This window comes from Cervus canadensis, chromosome 16 (genome assembly GCF_019320065.1).
Source record: "Cervus canadensis isolate Bull #8, Minnesota chromosome 16, ASM1932006v1, whole genome shotgun sequence".
Classification (NCBI taxonomy): Eukaryota; Metazoa; Chordata; class Mammalia; order Artiodactyla; family Cervidae; genus Cervus; species Cervus canadensis.
Window position 1 is genome coordinate 16,126,844 of NC_057401.1, and position 25,393 is coordinate 16,152,236.

Sequence of the window (25,393 nt, forward strand, 5' to 3'; positions counted from 1 at the left end):
GAGGGAGAGCTCAGCTTACATATATTTGGAGAACCAATGCTGTGCCAAGTACTGAAATAGTTGTTAAGAATTGAAAAGGGTCTTTTCCCCCAAAATATGGAGAATAATGAGGTGTGAGGAAGAGTGAAATATTCTTATTAAAACAAACTATGAAAAAGAAGTTTCTAGAATACCAGTTGGAATCCAGAGTACATTTCCCCCACAAAAACAATATTATGAGTGGTTTATCTAATGGGTAAAAAGGTTTTTTGGCCTAAGAAACAAATCATCATTTGTAACTTCTACTGGAAATATTTCCAAGTACTAATTAACTTACAAGGGAAGCTTTAGGCAGCAGTCAGTTCCTGAATTGCAGATTAAGTGTATCCTCAAAAATTAACAATTCAGCAATGACAGACCCATCACAATGGATTATTTAAAATGCCACATTACTAAAGCATATTAAATTTTTTAAAGATCCCATACCAAACCAATAAAAAGCAAATGTGGCATATGTATTAGTGTCATTGTTTTATAGAGGAAGAATTTACAGCTATCAAGAGAGTTGCCCAGGATCACTGCAGAAAACTAGTACATGGTGGAGCAAGGCCTAATATCAAGGTTCTGGAAACTCAGCTCTTCCTACTGAATTCTAAAACAGCCTCACCACACCACCCTGCTCCCAAACACCTAGAAACACACCATGCATTCCCATAACAGGTTCCTAGAGAAAAGGATTCCTGAATCCATCAGAAATCTGAAAGAACTACATTTCCTATGTATGAAGTATTCATGCGGTACTCAGTTGTAGAGTTCTTTTGAAAGGACAACAACGGCAACAAAGAACAGAGAGAAATGTACTGAGTCATTGAACTGCAACAGTGCGGAAGTCAACTTCATTTAGGATAAAAGGCAGATGACTACCGACTACTAGCAGTCTGAAGGACAGCACACCTGGAAACCAACCTTCAACATCTCTCTTTTGGAATTAGCATACAGGGATATAAAAGGGCTGCTACCATTATCTCCACACGGCAGTTGAGGCAGACATAAAACTAGCCTCCAAAAAACTGGAGACCTGAGACTGAAAGAGAGGGAAGGAGAAAAGGAGAAGGGGAAGGCATGAGAGAAGGGAGGCGGGGCCCAGGCAGGAGGAGAGGCAGAGACAGACAGACAGACTGATAAGTTAGCTACAGCCAGGGGCACACTCCCCGAGGGACCGGACAGGTCTTCACGGCATGACAGGCTCATCAGAAGGGAGGCCTGAAGGCCGGAGCAGCTAGTCTCTCACACTGCAAGTGCTGTTACAGGTCTGTGTGTGGGGAGAGAAACCCCGCACCCGTGTTAAAACCATGTCTCCTTTGCCTTTCAGTGCTCCCGTTAATTATCAATACCCTGGGGACAACCAAGCAAACAGAAAGATGTTAAATTTGCCTAGATTTTCTAATTAATTATGCATACAACTGAGGTTGTTTTGATTTTCATTATTTTGAACAGTTTCAAAACCATAAGCAAGAGGAAACACTCCTTATGAGCATTTTATAAGCTCTTAACTATCTACCGAAGAGAATTACTCAAAATCTAAATGCATACTCCTTTTCTCCCCTAAGAACAATATGAGGAAAGGTGAAGGTGAAAATTAAAAGAGCAAGTCACCCTTCTCACTATTTCACAAGTCGGTCAGTTCGATTTATTCATTACCGGACCTACTATAGTCTTCAATTATATTAAAGTCTAATTAATCTAGCGATATGTGACCAAGAGCCTAAAACACTCAAACCTTCTAAGTGGGCTTCCTAGGCTAGATTCTGTAAGATATCTTCCCAATTCTGGAAAAATCCAAAGTCCAAAGATAATACAGATGTGCCTACAGTTGAAAACAAACTAATTTTCATTAAAAGAAATAAATAAAACCCAATACCTCTGCCTGTCACCAAAAAACAGACTTCTCAGGCCTGCATCAACTTTAATTTCAGTCATGACAATTTTTTAGTCTACTACATTACCTGTGTTTATCCTTAGTTTTAAGACATTCCATGCAAACAATAACCCCACCCCACTATTAAAAGCTAAAGCTGTGAGTAAATAAACTGAGAAAAAGAAGGCGTAAGATTATAAAAGAAGTTGAAGGAAAAAGAATTTCAAAATCAAAAAAGGTTCCCTCAGTGATATAATTTATTCAGGCATGGATCAATATGGATACTAAAACCATTAAGTGAAAGAAGAGCTGTTGGGAAACAGGATATTCCCAGTGTGTCTAAGTATCATCCCACAGATTACTTGCTAAATGCAGTGAAGAAATGAACCTTTAAAATGAAGGGATCTGTCCGTCACCAGGTCAACCAAGAAAGAAAATTTATTATAGTATCACCAACAGCTGCACAACTTGAGCTAAGTGCCTTCTGAGGTGATACAAAAAGAAGTATACAACCTCATCTCTGAAATACCAAAAATGATCGGCAACAATCAAATCAGCACTCTAGCTTCCATGTCCAGTTTAAAGGAAAGAAAGGAGGACTTCCCTAGCGGTCCAACTGGTTAAGAATCTGCCTGCCAAAGCAGGGGACACGGGTTCGATTCCTTGTCCAGGAAGGTCCCACGAGCTGCAGAGCAACTAAGCCTGCGCTCCGTGAGTACTGAGCCCGCGTGCTTCAACTACTGAAGCCTGTGCGCCTAAGCTGGAGCTCCACAAGAGAAGCCAGCCCCACACTGAGAAGCCTGCGCACTGCAGTGACGTGTAGCCCCTGCCTGCTGCAACCAGAGAGAGCCCATATGTAGCTATGAAGAAGCAGCACAGCCAAAAATAAATAAATAAATAATTTTTAAACAAGAAAGAAAGAAAAGAGAATACTTCAGGAACAATGGCATGAAGAGCTCCATAGATCCTCTCCTCAGTTAAACTATAACTGATAAAAGTTACAAAAAAGAACCATTTACAGTCTCTGGAAAGTGTTTTTAAGGACACACAGCAAACAGAGAAACACTTACGTGAGAAATACTACTAAATTTTGGTAAAAATAGCAAGAATCTGTGGCACTTGAGCCACAAACTCATTGCTGCTCCATAAAATGATAGAGGCTATACTCCAGGCAGAATGAGCCAAGAACAGGCAGCTCCCTCTGACCCCAGAATCTAGGGCTGCAGTTTCTCCCCACCAGGGGCAGGCAGCCAGCATTTCTCATCTGCCCCAGCTAGGTACTGCAGCTCTGTTCCAGACAAGCACAGCCAAAAGGTCTGGGTACTCTTCTTCCAGCCTGGCAGCACTCACGGGGCAGAAGCTCTCCCCCAGGACTATCAGGCCGAGCACAGTGGACCTCAGTCATGCCCACCCCAGGATGCTCAAACAGAAACAGTAACAGCTGGAGATATCAGTACTCCACTTTTAAAAATGAACAGACATCTAGAAAGAAGATCAACAAGGAAACATGTCTTGAACAACATGATACACAAACCAGACCTAACAAACATTCCACTCAACAACAGTAGAACGCAAGCAACCATTCATCTCAAGCGTACATCAAACATTCTCCGGGAGAGGCCATAATGCTAGACCAAAAAACAAGTCTCGACACGTTTAAAAGAATTGAAATCATACAAATAAGTTATCAGATTGGAATCAGTAACAGAAATATGGAAATAACACTCACACTTCCAGATTTCAAAGCTTACAGTGGAGCTACAGTAATCAAGACAGTGTTGGTACTTGCAAGAGGCCAGATACACACATTAATGAAACAGATTTTAAAGTCCAGATAGACCCTTACATCTAAAGGCAAGTGATTTTTAACAAGGGTACCAAGACAATTCGATAGAGTCTTTTCAACAAATACTGAGGGAACCACTGAATATCTACATCCTAAGAATAGCTGGGCCTCTTCCTTATACCATAAGCAAAAATTAACTCCAAATGAATCTCAGAGCTAAGCATAAAGAGTTAACTCCATAAAACTCTTAGAAGGTCTAGCAATAAATCTTCATGACTTTGCACCAGGTAAAGCATTCTCAAATACGATACCAAAGCACATGCATTAAACTAAGAACAATTATATTCATCAAAACTTAAAACTTTACCAAGCAATACCATCAAGAAAGTAAAGACAATTCACAGAATGGGAGAAAATATTTGCAAATTGACTAGACTAAAGCATTTGACTGTGTGGATCACAATAAACTGTAGAAAATTCTTAAAAAGACAGGGATACCAGACCACCTTACCTGCCTTCTGAGAAACCTGTATGCAGGTCAAGAAGCAACAATTAGAACCAGACAAAGAACAATGCACTGGCTCAAAACTGGGAAAGGAGTACATCAAGGCTGTATATTGTCACCCTGCTTATTTAACTTACATGCAGAGTGCATCATGCAAATGCCAGGCTGAATGAATCAGAAGCTGGAATTAAGATTGCCAGAAGTATCAACAACCTCAGATATGCAGATGATACCACCCTAATGGCAGAAAGCAAAGAGGAACTTACAGCCTCTTGATGAAGATGAAAGAGGAGAGTGAAAAAGCTGGCTTAAAACTCAACATTCAAAAAACTAAGTTCATGGCATCCAGTTCCATCACTTCATGGCAAACGAGTTCAGTTCAGATGCTCAGTCGTGTCCGACTCTGAGACCCCATGGACTCAGCACACCAGGCTTCCTGTCCGTCACCAGCTCACAGAGCTTGCTCAAACTCATGTTCATCGAGTCGGTGATGCCATCCAACCATCTCATCCTCTGTTGTCCCCTTCTCCTCCTGTTTTCTATCCTTCCCAGCATCAGGATCTTTTCCAAGGAGCCAGTTCTTCATATCAGGTGACCAAAGTATTGGAGCTTCAACTTTAGCATCAGTCCTTCCAATGAACACCCAGGACTGATTTCCTTTAAGATGGACTGGTTTGATCTCCTTGCTGTCCAAGGGACTCTCAAGAGTCTTCTCCAACACCACAGTTCAAAAGCATCAACTCTTCAGCGCTCAGCTTTCTTTATGGTCCAAGTTCCAGTCTTTGGTTACTTGATGCAAAGACCTGACTCACTGCAAAAGACCCTGATGCTGGGAAAGACTGAAGGCAGGAGGAGAAGGGGTCGACAGAGGATGAGATGGTTGGATGGCATCACCAACTCAATGGACATGAATTTGTGCAGACTCCAGGAGATGGTGAAGGACAGGGCAGCCTGGTGCGCTACAGTCCATGGGGTCTCAAAGAGTTGGACACAACTCAGCAACTGAACAACAACAGTATCTGATATGTGATTTATATGCAAAATATATAAAGAATTTTTACAATTCAATAAAGATAATCTAATTAAAAGGCAAAAGATGAGGGGAGGTTTCTCAACCTGATGAACACTATCTACAGAAAACCCACAGACAACACCATACTTAACGGCGAGAAACATAGCTTTCCCACTAACATCAGGCACAAAGGAAGGATATTCCCTCTTACCACTCCTTTTCAACATGGAACTGGAAATCCTTGATAATACAATAAAGGTAAGAAAAGAAAAGGTATATAGATCAGAAAGGAAGACCAAATCTGGTCTGCCTGAAGATGACATGGTCATCTATGTAGAAATCTGAAAGAATCAATCAAAACCTCTTGGAACTAATAGGCAATTTATAGCAATTTATAGCAATGTTGTGTGAATATACAAAAGTCAAATGCTTTCCTGTATACCAAGAATGAACAAGTGGAAGTGAAAATTAAAAACACAGTATCATTTACATTAGCACCCCCCAAAACTAAATACTCAGATATAAATCGAACAAAATACATACATGGTCTCTACGAGGAAAACAACAAAATACCAATGAACAAAATCAAAGAACAATTAAATAAATAGATATTCCATGTTCATGGATAGGAAGACTCAACACTGTCAACATGTTACTTCTTCTCAACCTGATCTATGGATTTTGGTTGGAACCAAAACTCAAAAAAATTATCTTACAGATACAAACAATCTGATTCTAATCTTTACACGGAGAAACAAAAGACCTGGAATAGCCAATACAATACTGAAGAATAAACCGGGAGGACTAACACTATCCACTTCAAGACTTACTATAAAGCTACAGGAATCAAGAGAGTGATTCTGGTGAAAGAGTTAGACAAACAGATCAATGAAACAGACTGGAAAGTCCAGAAATAGACACCCAGAAATTTGATCTTTGACAAAGGAGCAAAGGCAATACAATGGCAGAAAAACAATCTCTTCAATAAATGGCACAGGAACAACTGAATCTCCATATGCAAAACAAAATGAATCTAAACATAGGCTTTACATCTTTCACAAAAATTAACTCAAAATGGATTACAGACCTAGATTTAAATACAAAACTCCAAGAAAATAACCTAGAAGAAAACCTAGATGACTTCAGGTGTGGTGATTTGTTTTTAGACACAACACCAAAGACACACTCCATGAAAGAAATAATTGATAAGCTGGACTTCACTAAAATTAGAAACTTCTGTTCTGCTAAAGATAGTATCAAGAATGAGAAGACAAACCACAGACAGGGATAAAATATGTACAAAAGACATACCTGATAATGAAAATATAAAAAGAACTCTCAGGACCACCTGCCATTCCTTGGGGTCACAAAGAGTCGGACGTGACAGAGTGACTGAACGGAAGAGGCCTAGCTGGCGGTCCAGTGGATAAGGTTCCGTGCTTCCACTACAGGGGACTCAGGTTCAATCCCTGGTCAGGGAACTAAGATCCTGTTTGCTGTGCAGCATGGCCAAAAAAAACAGAAGAAAAGGCAAAATGCATGCTGCAGTCCATGGGGTCACCAACAGTCGGACATGACTGAGCAACTGAACAGAACTGAAGACTCAACAACAAAAAAATCAAACAGTGTGATTTAAAAAATGGGCCGAAGACCTTAACAAACACCTTACCAAAGAAGATATATAGATGTGAAAATAATCATATGAGAAGATGCTCCACGTCATATGTTATCAGGGAAATATAAATTAAAATGTCAATGAGATACACTACACACCTATTAAAATGGCCAAATGGTAGGTAGCAAGAATGTGGAACAATAGAACTCTCAGACATTGCTGGTGGAAGTACAAAATTGTATAACCACTTTAGATGACTGTTTGGTGGTTTCTTAAACATATTCTTACTATACAATCCAGCCATTGCATTACATGGTATTTACCCAAAGCAGCTGAAAACTTTTCATCTATACAAAACCCTACACATACAGGTTTATAGCAGCTTTCTTCCTAACTGTCAAAACTTGGAAGTAATCAAGATATTCTTCAGTAGGTGAATGGATAAATAAACTGTGGTGCATCAAGACAATGGAATATTATTCAGTGCTACAAAGACACGATCTACCAAGCCACAAATAAAAAGGGATTGAGAAACATGTGGAGTGACTTCAATCTGAGGTGATGAAATGTTCTAAAATTGTTTGTAGTGATGACCGCACAACTCTGTGAATATACTAAAAGTCACTGAATTGTATACTTGCAGTGAGTGAACTGTGTGGTCAGTGCATTGTATCTTAATTAAGCTGTTATTTTAAGTGCTCTAACTACGTAAATGCCAAAGTTAGCAAGAGACCAAAAAAAGTAACTGAAGAAATGAAAAACATGTGGCTGAAGTATTAATAAGTAATGTTAATAAGAGCAAGAAAGAGTAATAGTTTAAGAAATTAAAGCAAGATTAAAGGACATAAAACTTCTGAAATAATCTGGAAGGTTCCAGAGGTGCTAGTCCCATTCAAATCCACACTGTACCATTTGAATTCATTTCAGTTTCTCAACAGGAAAACTCTTCTCCATACGTGCATTATAGGTTGTTTCGCATCCTTGCACAGTATATGTAAGTAACACTTCCTAAAGACAGTTTTCACTCAAAATGCTTCCATATATCTCCAAATACCTTTACGTTAAAGAACCATCAGAGCTGTTGAAAAATTCTCTATATGAGATGTCATGCAGATAGTTAAAGACTGATCTACTTTGGGATAAAAAATACACAATAAAACATATATAACAACAAGAAAGAGAGAAGATATTCCCTTGCTTTCTCTTCTCTATGCTGAAATATTCTATCTATTCAAGAGTGTCAAAGGACCTACAAACTACTTAGTGGTAGAAATCCAAGTTTAAATCCTAAACCAATCAGAATTTTAAAAATGATCTTTTTTAGTCTGTTGTGTAATTAGAGGAATATCTATAATATCAAATAAAAAATACTACATAAAATATATGCAGCAAAGCTATACAAATAAAAAATGTCTAAGAATAAAGACAAGCGAGAAACAGAATCATAAACAGTACTGTTCTAAAGTAGTCCCAGAAGGTAGAGGGATTTTAACAGTTTACACATTTTACTTTTATGATGAAAAATGATTTTTTTTTTAAGGCCAAGAATTTTCACTTTATATCTATTCTAAATTTGCATGGGAATACTTGCTTGATTTCTCTTCTGTAATCCTAAAACATTCCAACTCAAGAGCTTCAAATCATGATGTATTTCTCTTGACAAGCACATACCAAGAGATCATGGCGACATATTAAACATGCACATTTAAGTAGATAATGTGGTCAATAAGTGCACTCTCATCAAAACATTCAGGAGAAAGCTTACGAACTTGGTTTTCAGTAGCAAGAGTTGATAAGCAATAGTTCTGCCATATTTACCTAGATCTGTGATAGCAATGTTTACCAAAAGACAATCCTCCTCATGCAGGGGACTTTGAGCCTTATAATCCAGTTTTAACTACAAATATTCATCTCTAAAAATTCTTATGAAGTGATGTCAAGAGTTTAAAATATTTAACAGTCTGAGAAAAATGAAACTAACAAAAAAAATTTTTGATTTATTACTTTCCTTTTACATAATGCTTCACATACATATATATTGTACTTTCATCACATAAAAGGAAAATAAATTTGTGTTTGTTAGCAATAGTGTGTTTATCTTTAATTTTACTTTGAAGTCTTTTCATGTTCCATGAAAGCTTCCACATCTACATACTCCTTTACCAGACAATGGCCTACTGCTGCTACTGCTAAGTCACTTCAGTCGTGTCCGTGTCCGACTCTGTGCGACCCCGTCCCTGGGATTCTCCAGGCAAGAACAATGGAGTGGGTTGCCATTTCCTTCTCCAATGCATAAAAGTGAAAAGTGAAAGTGAAGTCGCTCAGTCGTGTCTGACTCTTCACGACCCCATGGACTGCAGCCCACCAGGCTCCTCCGTCCATGGGATTCTCCAGGCAGGAGTACTGGAGTGGGGTGCCGCTGCCTTCTCCGAATGGCCGACTAGGATGTAAAAATAAACTGATTAACCTGCAGTGCCACCTGATGGTGACAGGTAAGTAGCACATCCCAAGAGTATGTTCCAAGCATCCTTCTCCCTCACTGACCTGGGAAGAGGACACTGTGATTCTCTTTAGTGACCACCTGGCCAGGACAACCATCTGCAAGGTGGCAGGAAAACTTCCTTACACCACTGTCTCTACTTCTTTATTTGAACCCTGCATCATGAAAAATACTCTCATCTCTAGCAAAAGAAAATGTGAGATGAAAATATGTTTTTGAGCTTCATAGAAAATAAAATGATAGAACTTAAGAAAATGTAATACTCATAAGCAATGTTTTAGCATAAAGGAGACTGAGAAATTGTGGAACAGGAAAAGGCAGAGTGATAAGAGGAGCAGGATGAAAACACCCAAAGAGAAAAACACTGCAGTAGTCCACATCTGACAGGACAAGTGTTCAGAAAGAGGAAGAATGGCGAGACACAGGCCTTTGAGAGTGACATAGTAACTTGAAAGCTACAATTTTCCTCCTGGAAGAATAGGTACTAGGCAAATAAAAACCTGAATGAAGAGTAGCCTTTTTGGTGAAATGTATAAGCAATACAGTATTTACCATAAATTACTGGAACATCCCCTACAGAGAGATAAGGGGAAGGTGCTATTTTTTCAAAGACAGTTAAAATTCCTGAAAGTCAAATCATGATCTACAATTCAAGTCTATGAAAAGAAGAACAGAAGGCAGAAAACATATTCTGGAGGAATCATGGATAGGAAATATTACAAAACTGCTAAACTGCCTAGGATCAAAAGCAAACTAGTGAAAAATGTGTCAAAGAAAAGGAAGAAATGAATTTCTGTGAAAACTAGGGGAAGAGTTCCAACATAACAAAAAAGGAAAGTTATCAAACTAAAAAGCATAAAGAAAGGGATATTTTATTACTGTGAGAAACCAAAATCTTAAAGCAGTTTGCCCAAAAACTAAGTTAAATTCGAATCTGACCAAGCTTCTAGATAGTACAAGCAACAGTTAGAGGGGAAGCAGGTGGAGGTAAGATGAAATAAGATTGACCATGAGCTGACAACTGTTAAACCTGGGTGGTGAGTAGATAAGGGTTCCTCATACAATTCCCCCTACTTTTATGTATGTTTTTTTAAATGGCAGCTAATGGACCACGGTACAGAGAATATGAAAGCCACTGCTCACTCCCGACAACACCCACTCTGGGAACTTTAACTGCATTAGATGTAAAGTGCTCCTTCCGCCACACCATTCTTACCTACAGAACATACTTCTATTACTACATCTATTTCCTTGTTAATTTGAGTCCCACCTACAAAATTAGGAGCTGCATAAAGGCAAGAACTGTGTCTTATTCATCTATACCTGCCTGCACCTAATATAATGTGTCAAGGATGTAGTAAATGTTCAGTAAATGTTTGAGGAACTTAAAGCAATAATGTGATTGCAATTTCTAAGAGTGGAAGGCAGGCTTTCAGAAAAGGCAAAAAAGAGGTGAAAGAAACATTTCTGGAAGTACAGGAATTACATCACAGTAGAGAGAGAAATATCTATAAAAGATACTACAAAGGTAAACAGTCTGCTGAAGGGCTAAAAAAACAAATGAAGGAATAAATGAACAAACAGTTCACTCAGCAGCTTCAGCTACTGAAATGGGGCACATTGAGCCAATAAAAGTTAACAATGCTTTTCACTGGGAATATCTAACATCCTTTGTTCTAATCCTGTGCTCTTTATCAGCTTTCTCATACTTACTGGCTTATCATTAGACTTTTCCACATTCATTCATTCAAATGTTTATTGAATACCTACAAATGCCAGACATTATTCTAGGCACTTAGGATACACCAATGCACTAAAAAAGCCAAAAAAAAAAAAAAACCCTGTTCTCATGAAGAGTATATTCAAGTGGGTAGAGACACAGAAATAAACGTGTAACCTATATAGTACATAAAAAAGCAGTATACAGTGCCAGGACGCAGCTGTGAGAGAAGGCCTACCCAATAAACCCACGGATTTGTGTTGTCCTGGGAGTTTTTAGTAAAATGGCATTGAAAAACTTCAGTGAGTCTTTTGCCTGTTTGGTATACATGGGAGTCCCCATGACTGAACACATCCTTGTCAGAAAAGCTAAGGAACTTTTCCTGAACAGTGACACCCACCAACGTAATGCTAAGCAGTGAGGCCCCAACTAGGTCACCACCACCTTCTTTGACATCTCTCTAGGTGAAAGAAAAAAATACACATTTGTATAAAAACTACTAAAGAACAGCAGTATGCTTACTGGTTTTAAAGTTCCTTGTCTGATGCCAAAGAAATGAGAAGGAAAAACTCTTAAGTGTGACTCTGGACAAGATACTGTTCTTTGGGAGTAATAGCACAGCCCAAATTTTATAGACCATAACTGACCAAATTCTAGTCAAAACTTTTTGCTAACTGTGAAGGGATCATCAGTCCTCTACAAATGTATGTATCTTTGACTAGTAGTTTCCAATTACCCATCCAGGATATCTATGATTCGTCTTAGAAGAATCTCATAATCTTGTTGTGACAGTTTAGCCTGTATTTATAAAAATTCACTCATTAATGTATAGGCTGTATGCCCAGTAGCATCTTCAGAATTAACAACTGTTCTACATTTCATCACTAAGATAATATTTTGCATCATTAAAATAATTTTGTATCACCTTGGAGCCATCCATACCACTTCTCTCAACAGTAAATATATCTAATTTAAGCATTCTGTTTTACTGGCCAAGAAACTGCATTCAAAAGGTAAAAGAGATAAATTGTGAATCCAGTATGGTCACAGGCAAATTAGTGACATTTCTGGGGATTTAGAATTCAAGCCTCCATCACAACCCCATACTCTCTATTGATCACCCAATTTTTTCTTTTAATTGGACTGTTGTCAAATTCCAAGTGAAATTAACTGGTTTTTAAAAATCTTTAGACTTGAGAGCCAAAATACAATAAAGACTATAGCTTATCTTTCTGATAAATATTACAGCAAAACTGAAAACCAAAATTAACATCAATGAAAACATAAGTTAAAAAGCTTAATATTAGGAGAAATTGTAAATGACTAAAAAGATAAAGGATTATTATACAGAATATATATGGAATGTCTGTAAATCAACAAAACAAGAAATAAAAAACAGGATGAGGGATACATAGAGACAATTCATAGATGGGAAAAGTCAAATGGTCAACAAAGATCAGGACAGACAGATAGCCTCACTGGCTATGAGGAATTTTTTTTAATTGAGATATTACTTTATAATCATCAGACTGGCAAAAATTACAAAGCCTGAAAGTATTCAGTGCTTGCAAGAACGTATGTAAACAGAAATCTTTAAGCACTGCTGCTCAGAGTATACATTAGTACAGATACTTCAGACAGCAATCTTGCCATCAGGAGTGAAATGCGTTTGTGTGCGGGGTGTGGGGGTGTGTGTGTGTTTATGTATCCTACGATCAGGTAATATCCTATGCCCAGCAGTTCCACACTTGATACTGTAACTAAAGAAACTCCTGCATAGGCATACAAGGAAGAGAAAAGGATAAGGCTATCTGTCTTGGCACTGTCTACAGTAAGAGCTAGAGACAATATACCACCCGTCTTTAATGGAATGGATACATAAAATATTTCTTCTCTTCCCCCTGTAGAATGTGTTCCCTCTGGCTGTAAAATTCTTGCCTCTAGCTATTAGCATGTCTTGCTGTTTAGCTTCAATCCAGTTTCTGCTCAAACTGTCAACTAATCAAATAAGTCTTCCCTGACTGCCTAATCTAAAATATAAAATAGCTTTCCCTTCAATCAAGAAACTCTCTACTCTGAATATCCTTCCTTCTATTTTCTAATCTTCCATTTTAATATTTTTAACTGTCTATATTCTAATATAAATGTTTTTATTGTCCAGAATCTCAATTATAATCTAAGATCTAGAGACCAGGGACTTCGACTTGTTCAAACGTATGTCACCAGAATCTAGAAGTAGGATCTGGTACACAAGAGAATGATGAATAAATATTTGTTAAATAAATGAATCCAATGACTAAATCCCAATATCTGTGTACAGCTGTGTAAAGTCACAAAAACTAACCTAAGTCTTTGATGTTTCAAACTCACTCAGTCTAACCTCCAGAATATGTAACATTCACATTTTTTTCAATTTTCTGGTTATTCACATTCCATTCACAGTATTCTGCAATAAAGCAGGAACTACTCTGAGAAACAAATAAGAGAGTCACTGCATTCAAGTCTAGAGAGGAAAAAAGACAATTACAAAAGACATTATAAAAGCTATACTAAGCTGTTATGGAAGAACACTCAGAAGACCTAACTCACCCTAGGAACGCTAGGGAAGGCTTCCCAGAGAGCAAGGCCACATTTGTGCTGAGTAGAAGTTATCCAGATGAGCACATATGGGTATTTGTCAGACAAGAGATGGGTATGTTTGAGGCAGAGGACACACAACATACAAACATCTCAACTTTAAAAAAAACATCCAAACACGTCTGAAGACCTGTAAACAATTCAGCATGACAAAAGAATGTGAGGCCGGAAATAACAGAAGGTGAAAGCAAAAAGCAAGCAAGACCCAAAGCATTAATGTCTCTATTTCCTAAGCCTGGTAGTTTGGATTTTTATCTGAATGCCTGTATAAAAGGACTGCAGAATAACAGTACAATCACCCTACAGAAAAAGAAAGGGTACAGAGGGGTGGTGCACTGTCAGAAGCAAGGAAATTTTTTAGAAGGTTTAGATAGAAGTCCAGATAATACTGATAATCTGAACCAAGGTGGTAGCCACAGAGAAAAAGTAGATGAAAGAGGTAAAACAAGATTTGGTTAATTATTATATAGGAAAGTGAGGGAAGGTCAGCCCATCAATGTAGTAACAGGGAAGAGTTAAGATTCTGGGTGTCTCCAACTGAGTGATGAGCTGTACAGAAGAATCAGAAGAGGAAGGGAAGCAACTTCAGAAAGGGTGAGATACACAGTTTTTCTGACATAAGTTTAAAGTGTCTTACAACAGCCACAGTGTGTCAGTGGTTAAGAGTGATGTATGCTAAACAGAGATTTGGGAGTCACCAAAATAAAGACAGAAGTTGAAGTCATAATAGACGAAATCCTTCAAACAGAGTAGGCAGAGAGGCAGAAGACAGTACCCCAGAGTGAAATGAATATTTAAAGTGGCCAGAGAAGAGAGAAAATATACCAAGGAAAGACTTAGCAAGATATAGAAGGGACATAAGGAAACTACAGTGGCACAGAAACATAAGAGAATTTCAAGGGGGACAATCAGTCAAAATGTCAAAGATTTACAAGATTCCATTAAATTTCAGACTAAAGAGATCAATAGTGACCATCACCCCATCAAATTCAGTGACTGCAACAGACAGCAGCCTTCAACACATTGAAAAATAAACAAACAAATAAATAAACAAATATATAAGTAACAGGAAGGTGGAGAAAATGAGTATAGACAGCTCTTTCAAGAAATTTAAGAAAAATTATTACAGATAAAACTGAAGAGGAATCTAGAGTAAAAAGAGTATATTTAAAATGACTGCAGTATGTTTAAATCCTAGTAAATTAGAACCAGTTGAGAGTAAAATGGATAAGCAAGTGTTATGGACTGTATTCCCCAAAATTCATATGTTGGAGCCCTAACCTTCAGTATCCCTGATATTGAAGATAAGATTTTTGAACGTGTGATTAAGTTAAAATGAGTCTATCAGCATGGCCTCTCATTCAGTGTGACTGGTGTTTTAAAGAGAAAAAGAGACACTAGAGGTTCTAGTGCTCAAAGGTTCAGCCATGTAAAGAGGCAAAAAGAGTGTGGTCATATGTAATGCAAAGAGAGAGGCCTCAGAAGAAATCAATTCTGCACTAACCTTGGTCTTGGGCTTCCAGCGTCCAGAACTGTGAGAAAATAAATTTCTGTTGTTTAAGCCACCCAGTCTGCTTTTTGTTATGTCAGCCCTAGCAAACTAATACATCAAATAAACATTGTCCCTGAGGAAAAAAAAGAAATCCAGAGCACAATTAGAGATGCACAGATAAAGGTGGATGAGTACTGGGTAAAAGAAGGCAAAAGCAATGACATTCCCAGCATTTCCTCTGTGAAGCAGAGGACAAGATTATCCAGGAAAGAGTAAGGAAGGAAGGAGGTAGTGGGCTAATAACCACCATGGGAGACAAGAGTAATTACTAAAGACATCCAGGATTAGTAGGCTGCCTTTTCATTAGTCAATAAATGTTTGTTATTGAATGAATACCTAGCTGTCATTCATGAATGCTTTAGTTCAGTTTTGATAATGTGAACTCCAAGTAACTAGCAAAAGAAATGCATTTATAGTGATTCAGAACCTGAGTTAAAAATTTAGATAATATGTGACTTATGCAAGTCACTTAGCACTGCTGGGCCTTGAGCTGCTTCAACCTAACAAACCAGACTTGATATCCAGCATAAGATCACCTCAGATTAAAAATAAAAAGTGCTATAATTTTTATGCAGGTTTGTGCATGACCTTGGTCTTCAACTTTTATCAACCAACATAGTGTGCCTCAGGCTATAATGTACATTCATGTCATCTGGAAAGCTTGTTAAAATGCAGATTCTGATTCAGTAGGTCTGGGTTAAGCTGGAGATTGTGAACTTCTAACAAACTTTCAGGTCATGCCATACACCACATTTTGAGCAGCAAGGGTAGAACACTGTTCCAGCTCAAGTTCTACAAAGCTTTTAACTGTCGATTTATCTGTAATCAGCCTGAAATTTTAAAAACCAAGCAAAAACACTCCAGATTCACATCTGACCAAAATGTGTCTTGCTGTTTCCTAAAACACTCTGAAATTAACTGACAGTCCCCATTTGGTGCAGACAGGGAAAAGAAAGGAACTGTCATCAATAACACTAAACTAGGAAAAGCCCAAGATTAAATACAAACACACACACAGATACATATATACAACACAACGGTTAAAATCTATCTAATCAAACTATGAACATTTCTGGAAGAACACACGTACTTATCTCTAGAAAGATTTTCAGTACACTTTAACTGCCAAGTGTCTACAAGGATTCTTTTGCTTTCAGGTTTGATCCTGAATAATCTTCACCTATTTATTTAGAACCTCCAATCATTATTATCACAACTAAATTCATTTGTGTTGAGTATTTCCTTCTGCTTTAGGAAGTGTAACTGGGGCAGAGACAGTCCAGCTGCCCTAAGGCTGTAATATATTGCCACAAATCACTGCTATAATTAAACTGTTCCTTCTATTCCCTGTCTTAGGAGTTACAGGGGGGAAATTCCACAAACCTATTACACCAGTAGGGAAAGATATTCAGTCTAATTTCACAGAAATCTTCTCTAGTGACAAAAGATGTAAGGAAATGTCATGAAAAGGATGTCATAGTCACACCACCTTTAACCTGAAGCCTCGGTACTGAATAGAGAAGTCTGAAATAATGTGAAAATGAAGGAATGAACTCCCAATCCGTGAAAAAGATAAAAAGCATTACGGTTGTAAACTGCTCTTCCTTATTCCCTTCTTAAGAATAGACAAACTGCAAGGGCACTACCGCACTACAAGTGAGGTCGTTCAAATGGGGTGGGGAGGGGAGATGTCAATTGGAATCTTGGCTCCAGGAGGCAATACAGCAATCCTAACTATGTTGTCAAGTTAATCTGAAAGAGAATACTGCCCTCTTTCACCACCACGTTCACAAAAGGATAAAGAAAAATGACAGATGCAATGGGCCTCAATATAGTATTGCTGAATCACAAAAACCCTCAAATTATAAAGCTGCAGAAGAAGCTGGGCTCAAGCATTGGCGGCCATACCTTAGCAAGTAGGTCCTCTGTGAAAATATATAACTTCCTTCACGTTTTCTCTAAAGGCAAGCAAGGATCTAATAATCAATTAAAGCTTTCACAGCATTGCTATTAGCAGCAATGTCGTGGATGCAATATGCAAAAACGTACAAGGATTTTATACTAAAGATGACCACGGTCTCTGCAAATTAGCACCACCTATCCCCCAAGGGCAAATGCACCACCCTAACCCGCAATCGCAGCCACAATGAGCACCCTACGTCCTCATTTTGACACCCAGTCCCGGCTTCCCCGGACCCTGATTCCTCCGCGATCATGCTTCCCGCTGCCAGGCTTACTGGGGCAACCTCGAGCTCCCAGGGGTCCTTAAAGTAACAGAGAGCCAAGCCTGCAGGCCGCCCTTTTCTCGCTACTGCTATGCCTGGCCTCCCAACAGCCACACGTTCTTCCCTCGCCTCTCAGGTCTCGGCTGCCCAGCCCACTCCTCCCTTCCACAGGCGCGCGCTCTGAGGCTCTCAAGCCGGGGCCTTACTGTTTGGTTCGGTCCGGAATAGCCGGTCTCTCCCGCTTCCACGCCCCAACACGAAGCCGCGTCGGCTGCTTCTGCGCCCCACGCTTCCAGTCCACACGCCGCCGCCTACTGATGCCGAAAGCGGCTTCTAGGAACGCGCCATGTTCAGCGTCGCGGCTGTAAACGACACGGGCGCGTGAATACTGCGTCACGGACACCGGAGCGCGTGGACTAGGCAAAGAGAGAAGATGATAGGAGAACGGCGAAAGGAGAGGGAGGAGCTTTCTCTTCGAAACCAAAGGCGCCGGGCATCTAAGGCAGCTCTGTGCGCTTGCGCAGTATAGGGAGCGGGGACCCCAGACGCAGCGCGATCTGTAACCATGGAAACCATAGATTCCCTTTGCCCTGCTCCCAGGAAAATCAGTTGTTTCCTGGGTTGATTGAGACTTAAATCAAAATAATTTCCCCATTCTTATTATGGATATCAGCTGCCAAACTGCACTGTTTTACAGATCTAAAGAGAAAAGAATTGTTTAAAATAATCCTACTCTCAGCGGTCAACCCTCCCATGTATATTTATTTTTTAAGGTCATACACTTGCTTCGTGGGCACTCTAGTCCAGAATGATGAGGAGGGAGGGAGGAGATTAAAATGAGATAAATCCAGTTATCTTTGCCTCTGCTATTAACTAGCTTAGTGACCTAAGTATTCTTACATTTAGAAAAAAATTGTAAGGAAATAGTCCTGTGTTCATAAGGATTAATAATAATATTTTTTAAAGATGATAACAATCATTTAGAATGTGCTAGATACAGTTCTAAGATCTTCAGGTGAATCATGTATTTAAATCCTTAAAACAACCGTATGAGATGCTTTTTACTGTGCCCACTTTACAAATGAAGAAGCTGAAGCAAGGAGAAGTCAAGTAACCTGTGAAAGTTCACACAGCTAATAAGTCACAGTGTTACGATTTGGATCAGACAATCATAAGCCTTGCATTACAAGGATGTTCATCGCCCAAGAGCTGTTTCTCAAAGTAAAAATATAAAAAAATTACCTAAATGACCACCAAGAAAGGGATGATTAAATTATGACAGATGCATGTATAATACAAATTGGCAATACAATGCAAGCATTAAAAATTATGTTGAAAAATAATCTGAAAAAGAATGGGTATATGTAGAAGTACAGGCTTTCCTGTGGCTCAGGGGTAAAGTACCTGCCTGCTAGTGCAGGCGATGCAGGTTCAATCCCTGGGATGAGAAGATGCCCTGGAGAAGAAAATGGCTACCCACTCCAGTATTCTTGCCTGTGTTGACTTAAAAAAATAGTCACAGTCTGAAAGTTGAGAGTCATGTTTTATTTGGCAGAAATGTTTAGGACTTAAGGCTGGGAGGGAGCATCTCAAGTAGCCCTGAGAGAGCTGCTTCCAGGAGGTGGGGTGGGGGAGTGGTAGAAGTTTGCCACAAAGTGCAGGTAGTCTGAACATCAAAAGTATTTTTGTGAATTAAAGAAAACCAGATATCCCACGTTAAAGAATTTAGCGTTTTTCTATGTTTGGGAAGATGCAAGAGGCTGGGCTCACTGAAACCATTGCTTTCATATGCATCTTAGCTATCCTGAGGGCAGTATTCCGTGTTTTTTCATATCCTGAGTACCTCCGTGCTCACTGTAGGGCCTGGCTGCATCCTAATGGCTGCCAGATGGTGCAGGTCTTCTCCTTCTGTAGTGCCCCGGAGGGCTGGAATCGCTGATGACTGTGACATCCTTGTTCACTGATGTGGCAGGAAATACTCCATTTCTCACATGGGAAATCCCATGGACAGAAGAACCTGGTGGGCTACAGTCCACGGAGTTGAAAGAGTCGAACACAACTTAGCAGCTCAACAACAGCAACATGTACATATAAAACTAAATCACTCTGCTCTACACCAGAAACTAACAGGGCACTGTGAATTAACTAGACTCCACTGCAAAATTAAATTTTTAAAAATTTTAATTATGTTAACATGTTCACAATGCAATAAAGAGTGGGTCACAAACAAGATGCTTGGCATGGTTTTTTGGAAATTAGTATATGCCAAAATGTTAACAAGGTTTTCCATTAGTTGGATGGTATTGTTGGCACATTTTGTGCTTTAATTTATTTTGCATGATTGTATCTTCTGATTTTACTGAAAGGTAATAGTTTGCAACTGTTAATTTTGCATAGAATCATATGGGGATCTTGTTAGGAAAAAAAAAACAAACAGATCCTGATTCAGTTGGTCTGAGATGGGGCCTGAGAGTCTTCATTTCTAATGAGTTTCCAGTTAATGCTGCTCATCCATAGATCACACATTGCATAACAAGGCTATAAGGAATATGCAACAAAGTAGAGAAAAAAATAACCTAATTTTAATTAAGATGAAAAAATCAGTTTAGGAGGCTCTTTCCTCTTTGGAATAATGGGTTCTTTAGATATTGAAGGAAAGCTGTAACAGAAAAATGCACATACATACATTTTCCCTACAATTTCAGGGTACCAAATTAATATGCACTTGGAGGTCCTAGCTTCAGCTACTATGAATGTAAAATCTAGTAGGAAAAAAATGTGTACAGCTGGATAAATAATTTCATATAATTGCACTTTGCTGCTATATTCTCATATTCTCACAGTCTTTGGAGGAAAAAGACAAATATTAATTTAAATTAATTACTGGACTGTTCAGAGTATATTTAAAATATAAATATATATTCAGTGCTTTTCCCCCAAAACAGTTGAAAACTAAAAAACAGAAAGTTGATTAAACAAATGCTAAATTAAAGATGCATCAGAGCTTTCCTCACCTGTCAGTCTCAAGTAGGTTCCAAGATACAGATAAAGATAATAATAATGCAACTCATTGGTCTCAGTAATTGTATTGTGATTACTAAGTTCTAGATTTTTTTCTGTGCCAGTTATTGTTCTAAGTGCTCTTTTAAGTGTTTGGCATTAAACTGAAGACATCACATATGATTTAATTATACTCATCACCAACCTAGATGGAAAATATTCTTTGCTTTATTTTACAGATTAGAAGATGGCGCAGGACTTCCCAGGTGGTGCCAGTGATAAAGAACCCACCTGTCAATGAAGGAGACATAAGAGATGTGGGTTTGATCCCTGCATCGGGAAGATCCCCTAGAGGAGGGCATGGCAAACCACTCCAATACTCTTGTCTGAAAATCCGATGGACAGAGTTGCCTGGTGGGTTACAGTCCTTGGGATTGCAAAGACTTCTTTTCCTAACCTGGTAAACTTCAAATGAGTTAATTTATAAGCAGCTGAAAAAAAAACTATATTATAGAGTTGCCTAAGACCCAATTTTACCCCAGTCCACTGAAGCAACTTGGGAGGTTCATATGAATTAAGTAATTCCAAATTCTTAAGTGAAGGAGCACAGACTCAAATTTAGATAACTGCTTGTGTAGACAGAATAAAAGAGCCAAACCCCAGGCCCTGAAACCTATGAATATATTACTTTTCAGTGGAAGGACTGATGCTGAAGCTGAAGCTCCAATACTTTGGCCACCTGATGCAAGGAGCTGACTCATTAGAAAAGAACCTGATGCTGGGAAAGACTGAAGGCGGGAGGAGAAGGGGATGACAGAGGATGAGATGGTTGGATGGCATCACCAACTCAATGGACATGAGTTTGAATAAACTCCAGAGTTGGTGGTGGACAGGGAGGCCTGGCGTGCTGCAGTCCATGGGGTCGCAAAGAGTCGGACACGACTGAGCAACTGAACTGAACTGAACAGATACTACTTTTCATAGAAAAGGGACTTTGCTAATATGGTTAAATTAAAAATCTTAAGATGGGAATGTTATCTACTGGACCCAATGTATTCACAGGGGTCTTCATAAGAGGGAGATGGGAGTATCAGAGAGAGAGAAATGTGACTCCGGGAGCAGAGGTCACAGTGATGTGGGCCATAAGTCAAGGAATGCAGGCAGCATATAGAAGCTGGGAAAGTCAAGGAAATGGATTCTCCCCTACAGCCTCTGTAAGAAATGCAGTCCTGCAGATGACTTTAGACAGCTGACCTTCAGAACTCTCAGACAATAAATCTGTTTTTGTGGCACCAGTGGTAAAGAACCTGCCTGCAAATGCAGGAGATTTAAGAGTCACAGGTTCAACCAGTGGGTTGGGAAGATCCCCTGCAGGAGGGTACAGCACACCACTCCAGTATTCTTGCCTGGATAATCTCATGGACAGAGGAGCCTGGTGGGCATTGGTCCATAGGGTCACAAAGAGTCGGACAGGACTGAAGCAGCTTAGCACAGCGCTATTTGTGGTCATTTTTTATAGTAGCAATAGAAAACTAATATGTACTCCCAAGTCATAGGATTTCCAATTTGCTACACACCATTTAATATTGCAACTGGGATAAAATCAGGTCTTGGGCAGCTCTATAATATAGTTTATTTTAGCCGCTTATACATTAACTCACTTGAAGCTTACCAGGTTAGGAGAATAAGACTTAGAGAAACTAATCAATCTGCCCTTGGTGATATAATTTTGCAGCAGATTCAATTTTGTTTATAATTTTTAAAAAACTTGAAACAGTATGTCTTTCACTAAGGACTGATTATATAAATTATGGTATGTTCATACAATGGAATACTCTCTACCTATCAAAAATGGTGACATAGATTTATGCCAGTTAACATTAATGACTGGGCTGGTGGTCCAATGCTTAACATTCTGTGCTTCCAATGCAGAGGGTACAGGTTCAATCCATGGTTGGCGGGCAGGGAGGAACTAAGATCCCTGTATATCATGCAGTGCAGCCAAAATGTAAAAAAATAGTTTATCATGTTTAATTAGGTAAGGACAGTAGGTTAGATGTAGATTTCACTTTCTAAAACCTTTTTGTATAATATAAATTTTTTTGCAATGTCTGAGTATTACTTTAATAATCAAAGAAAAATAATAAAATATTTCTCCTTTGGAAAAAAGAATATAAGAATACCATGGACCTATGTATTTTTTAAGGTGAAATGACATTTTTTCATATTCTACTGGTAAGAATGAAAATTGTTTTAAAAAATAATCTATTAGTATATCTTCAGAGACTAAAATGTTCATATATTTTGATTAAATAACTCCATTCTTTGATATCTCTACTAGGGAAATAATTCCAAGTTTAGAAAATATTTTTCATAAATGCAGTAAAATGTGTATGGATCTATTTTAACAATAATAGTATAGGAAAGATTTAGTGAACTCTTACACATTCACAAAATGAAATCATCCACAGCAGCTTTCAATATTGATTATCAAGATTGTATAATACCTGGGACGTGTACTTTTTATGTTAACTATCTTTTATGGAAAAAACTGTAAATTATATGACCTCAACTATGTAAAAATATGTATTGGTAAAACAATAAGAGAAAAGTCTATGTAAAAATGTTCACAGAAGTTATCCCAGAATAGTGAAATTAGAGTAACTTCTTCTTCTTTTTTCACCTTCTGTATTTTTCAGGATTTTTGCAAGTTAAGTTTTTGGTTTTGTTATTTTTACAATGTAGTTGTCCTATCTTTGGGGCCCTGGAAACAGAAGGGGAAAATAAATCAGTTTCACTTACTTCATCTCTGTCATTAATTGTTACTTTGTACACTATTCAATTCATGGTAAGCAAAGATTTAATTTTGTAACTCCATACTTTAGAATTCACTTAAATCTCATATTGTTGTTATTTAGTGGCTAAATCCTATGGACCGTAACCCACCAGGCTCCTCTGTCCCTGAGATTCTCCAGGCAAGAATTCTGGAGTTGGTTGCCATTTCCTTCTCCTGGATCAGGGGATCTTCCTGACCTAGGGATTGAACCTACTTCTCTTGCATTGGCAGGCAGATTCTTTACCACTGAGCCACCATGGAAGCCTGAATCTTATATTAGTCTGCCGTTAAAGAGGGAAATTAACTTAACTTGTATCTAGATTGACTCAGTATTCTTTGCTTGCCTGTCATTCCACTACAGTTGTTCCAGGAACCTTCCTGGATACCAAAATCTGCAAATGACTAAGTCTCTTACAGAAGATGGCTTAGTACACTGGGTCCTTGGTATCCACGGATGTTTAATCAGCGAATTGACTGTAATGGAAACATTCATTACAGAGAACAAGGGAGGCAACAAAAGGCAGGCTGGTGTGGCAAGGGTACAGACTTCCACCCTTACCTTTGCTGCCAACTACATGAAAGGTCTTGCACAAGTACCTTTAATCTCTGTGACACTCAGCTTTTTCGTATGTAAATAGGATAAGTATGCTTGCCCTAACAACTTTCCAAGGTTTCACTGAAAATCTAATTGAGTGAAAAGTACTTTGAAACCCATAAAATGCAATATGAAAACATAATATATAAATACAAATATAAAAATATAAAATAGGCTCTGGTACAATCCATGAATAGAATTCTCAGTGAAATAATTTTTCTGTTGTATTTGGAAAGGTTCAAAATGCTTCATTTTGCAACAGAATATATATATATTTTTTATAGTAAGGATGGGAAAACATTTATCCCATAGATGCTTTTGGAAGGTTTTAATTATTACATATTAGATTTTCACTAACAATTTATTAGATATTACTAACAATGCTTAGACTCATCATGCTAGTATTAAACAGAGACCAAAGTCATCTTTCTTCATTAGTTATATTAATTTAAATAGCATTTTAGTAATCTGGAAAAATTATAACATTTGTAATAGAAGAATACTAAGAATCTCATAGTATTCACAGAAAGATCCTCTGGAGAGGGAAATGGCAACACACTCCAGTACTCTTGCCTGGAAAATTCCATGGACGGAGGACTCTGGTAGGTTACAGTCCATGGGGTTGCAAAGAGTCAGACACGACATGAGCAACTTCACTTTCTTTTCTCTTTTTCATAGTATTCAAGGTACATCACTTCTTTCAGCCAAATTTCATCTTATTTTTGTTACAATTTAGACAGCACAGTAGAAATTAAGTCTACTTATAAGTTAAATCCTACTTTGTAAGGCAGCACTTCATTGTAGTGTTTAGATTTGGATATTGTCACAATATTTTTTTTTGTTTTAATAAAATTTAACAGCTTGATAGTAAGTAGAGTTATATTTAATTGTGTTTTATCTTGGGCATGTGAATTACATTCCTTTTTTTCAAAGAAACAGTATTTCAGTTAATAAACCTGTTAAAAGTGTGAAACTCGAACAGTCTTAATGTCTTTATGACTTTTAACTACATTAAAAGTCTGTAAGGAAATACAAGAAAATGCTCACAATGTTTTATTTTTATTATTATATTTCCTGGCACCTTAAAAATTTTATCATTTCAAGCATGCTGTGAATTTAATAACCATCTTCTACCAAAGCAAACACTACTGTAATTCTTTTTCAAGTTAAGATACATTTTGTTAACCTCATAAGCACTATAAGAATGGCAATGATTCAATTGTGCACTCCCAAACTGAGAGATAATTATTTTTAGTTAACAAAGGATATAAATATGAGGCAGAGAAGCATAAAATTATTTTTTATAATTGCAAAGCCATTCACAGCTGCAAAGATAACTTCATGCTGATTTCTTTAAGGCAGCTCATGTCTCAGCATCATCCACTTCCTAGTACTTGTGGATTCACAGTGCTCCCAATATTGTCTCACTTTCAAATACTACCTTGGTACTAATAGAAAAAAATTGGAGAACAATTTCCCTGTATTGATGAGGGCAGCCCTTCCCATCCTTTTT

General features: G+C 38.1%; 1 protein-coding gene across 2 annotated transcripts in view; it reads right to left on the reverse strand.

Moving 5' to 3' along the window:
- Positions 1-17,814, reverse strand: part of IPO11 (importin 11) — a 192,957-nt gene extending 175,143 nt beyond the window's left edge. For both annotated transcript variants that reach the window (XM_043488541.1, XM_043488542.1), the window contains exon 1: positions 17,656-17,814. The gene's annotated coding sequence lies outside the window, so the exon portion shown is untranslated. The remainder of the gene's footprint in view (positions 1-17,655) is intronic.
- Positions 17,815-25,393: the final 7,579 nt, after the last annotated feature.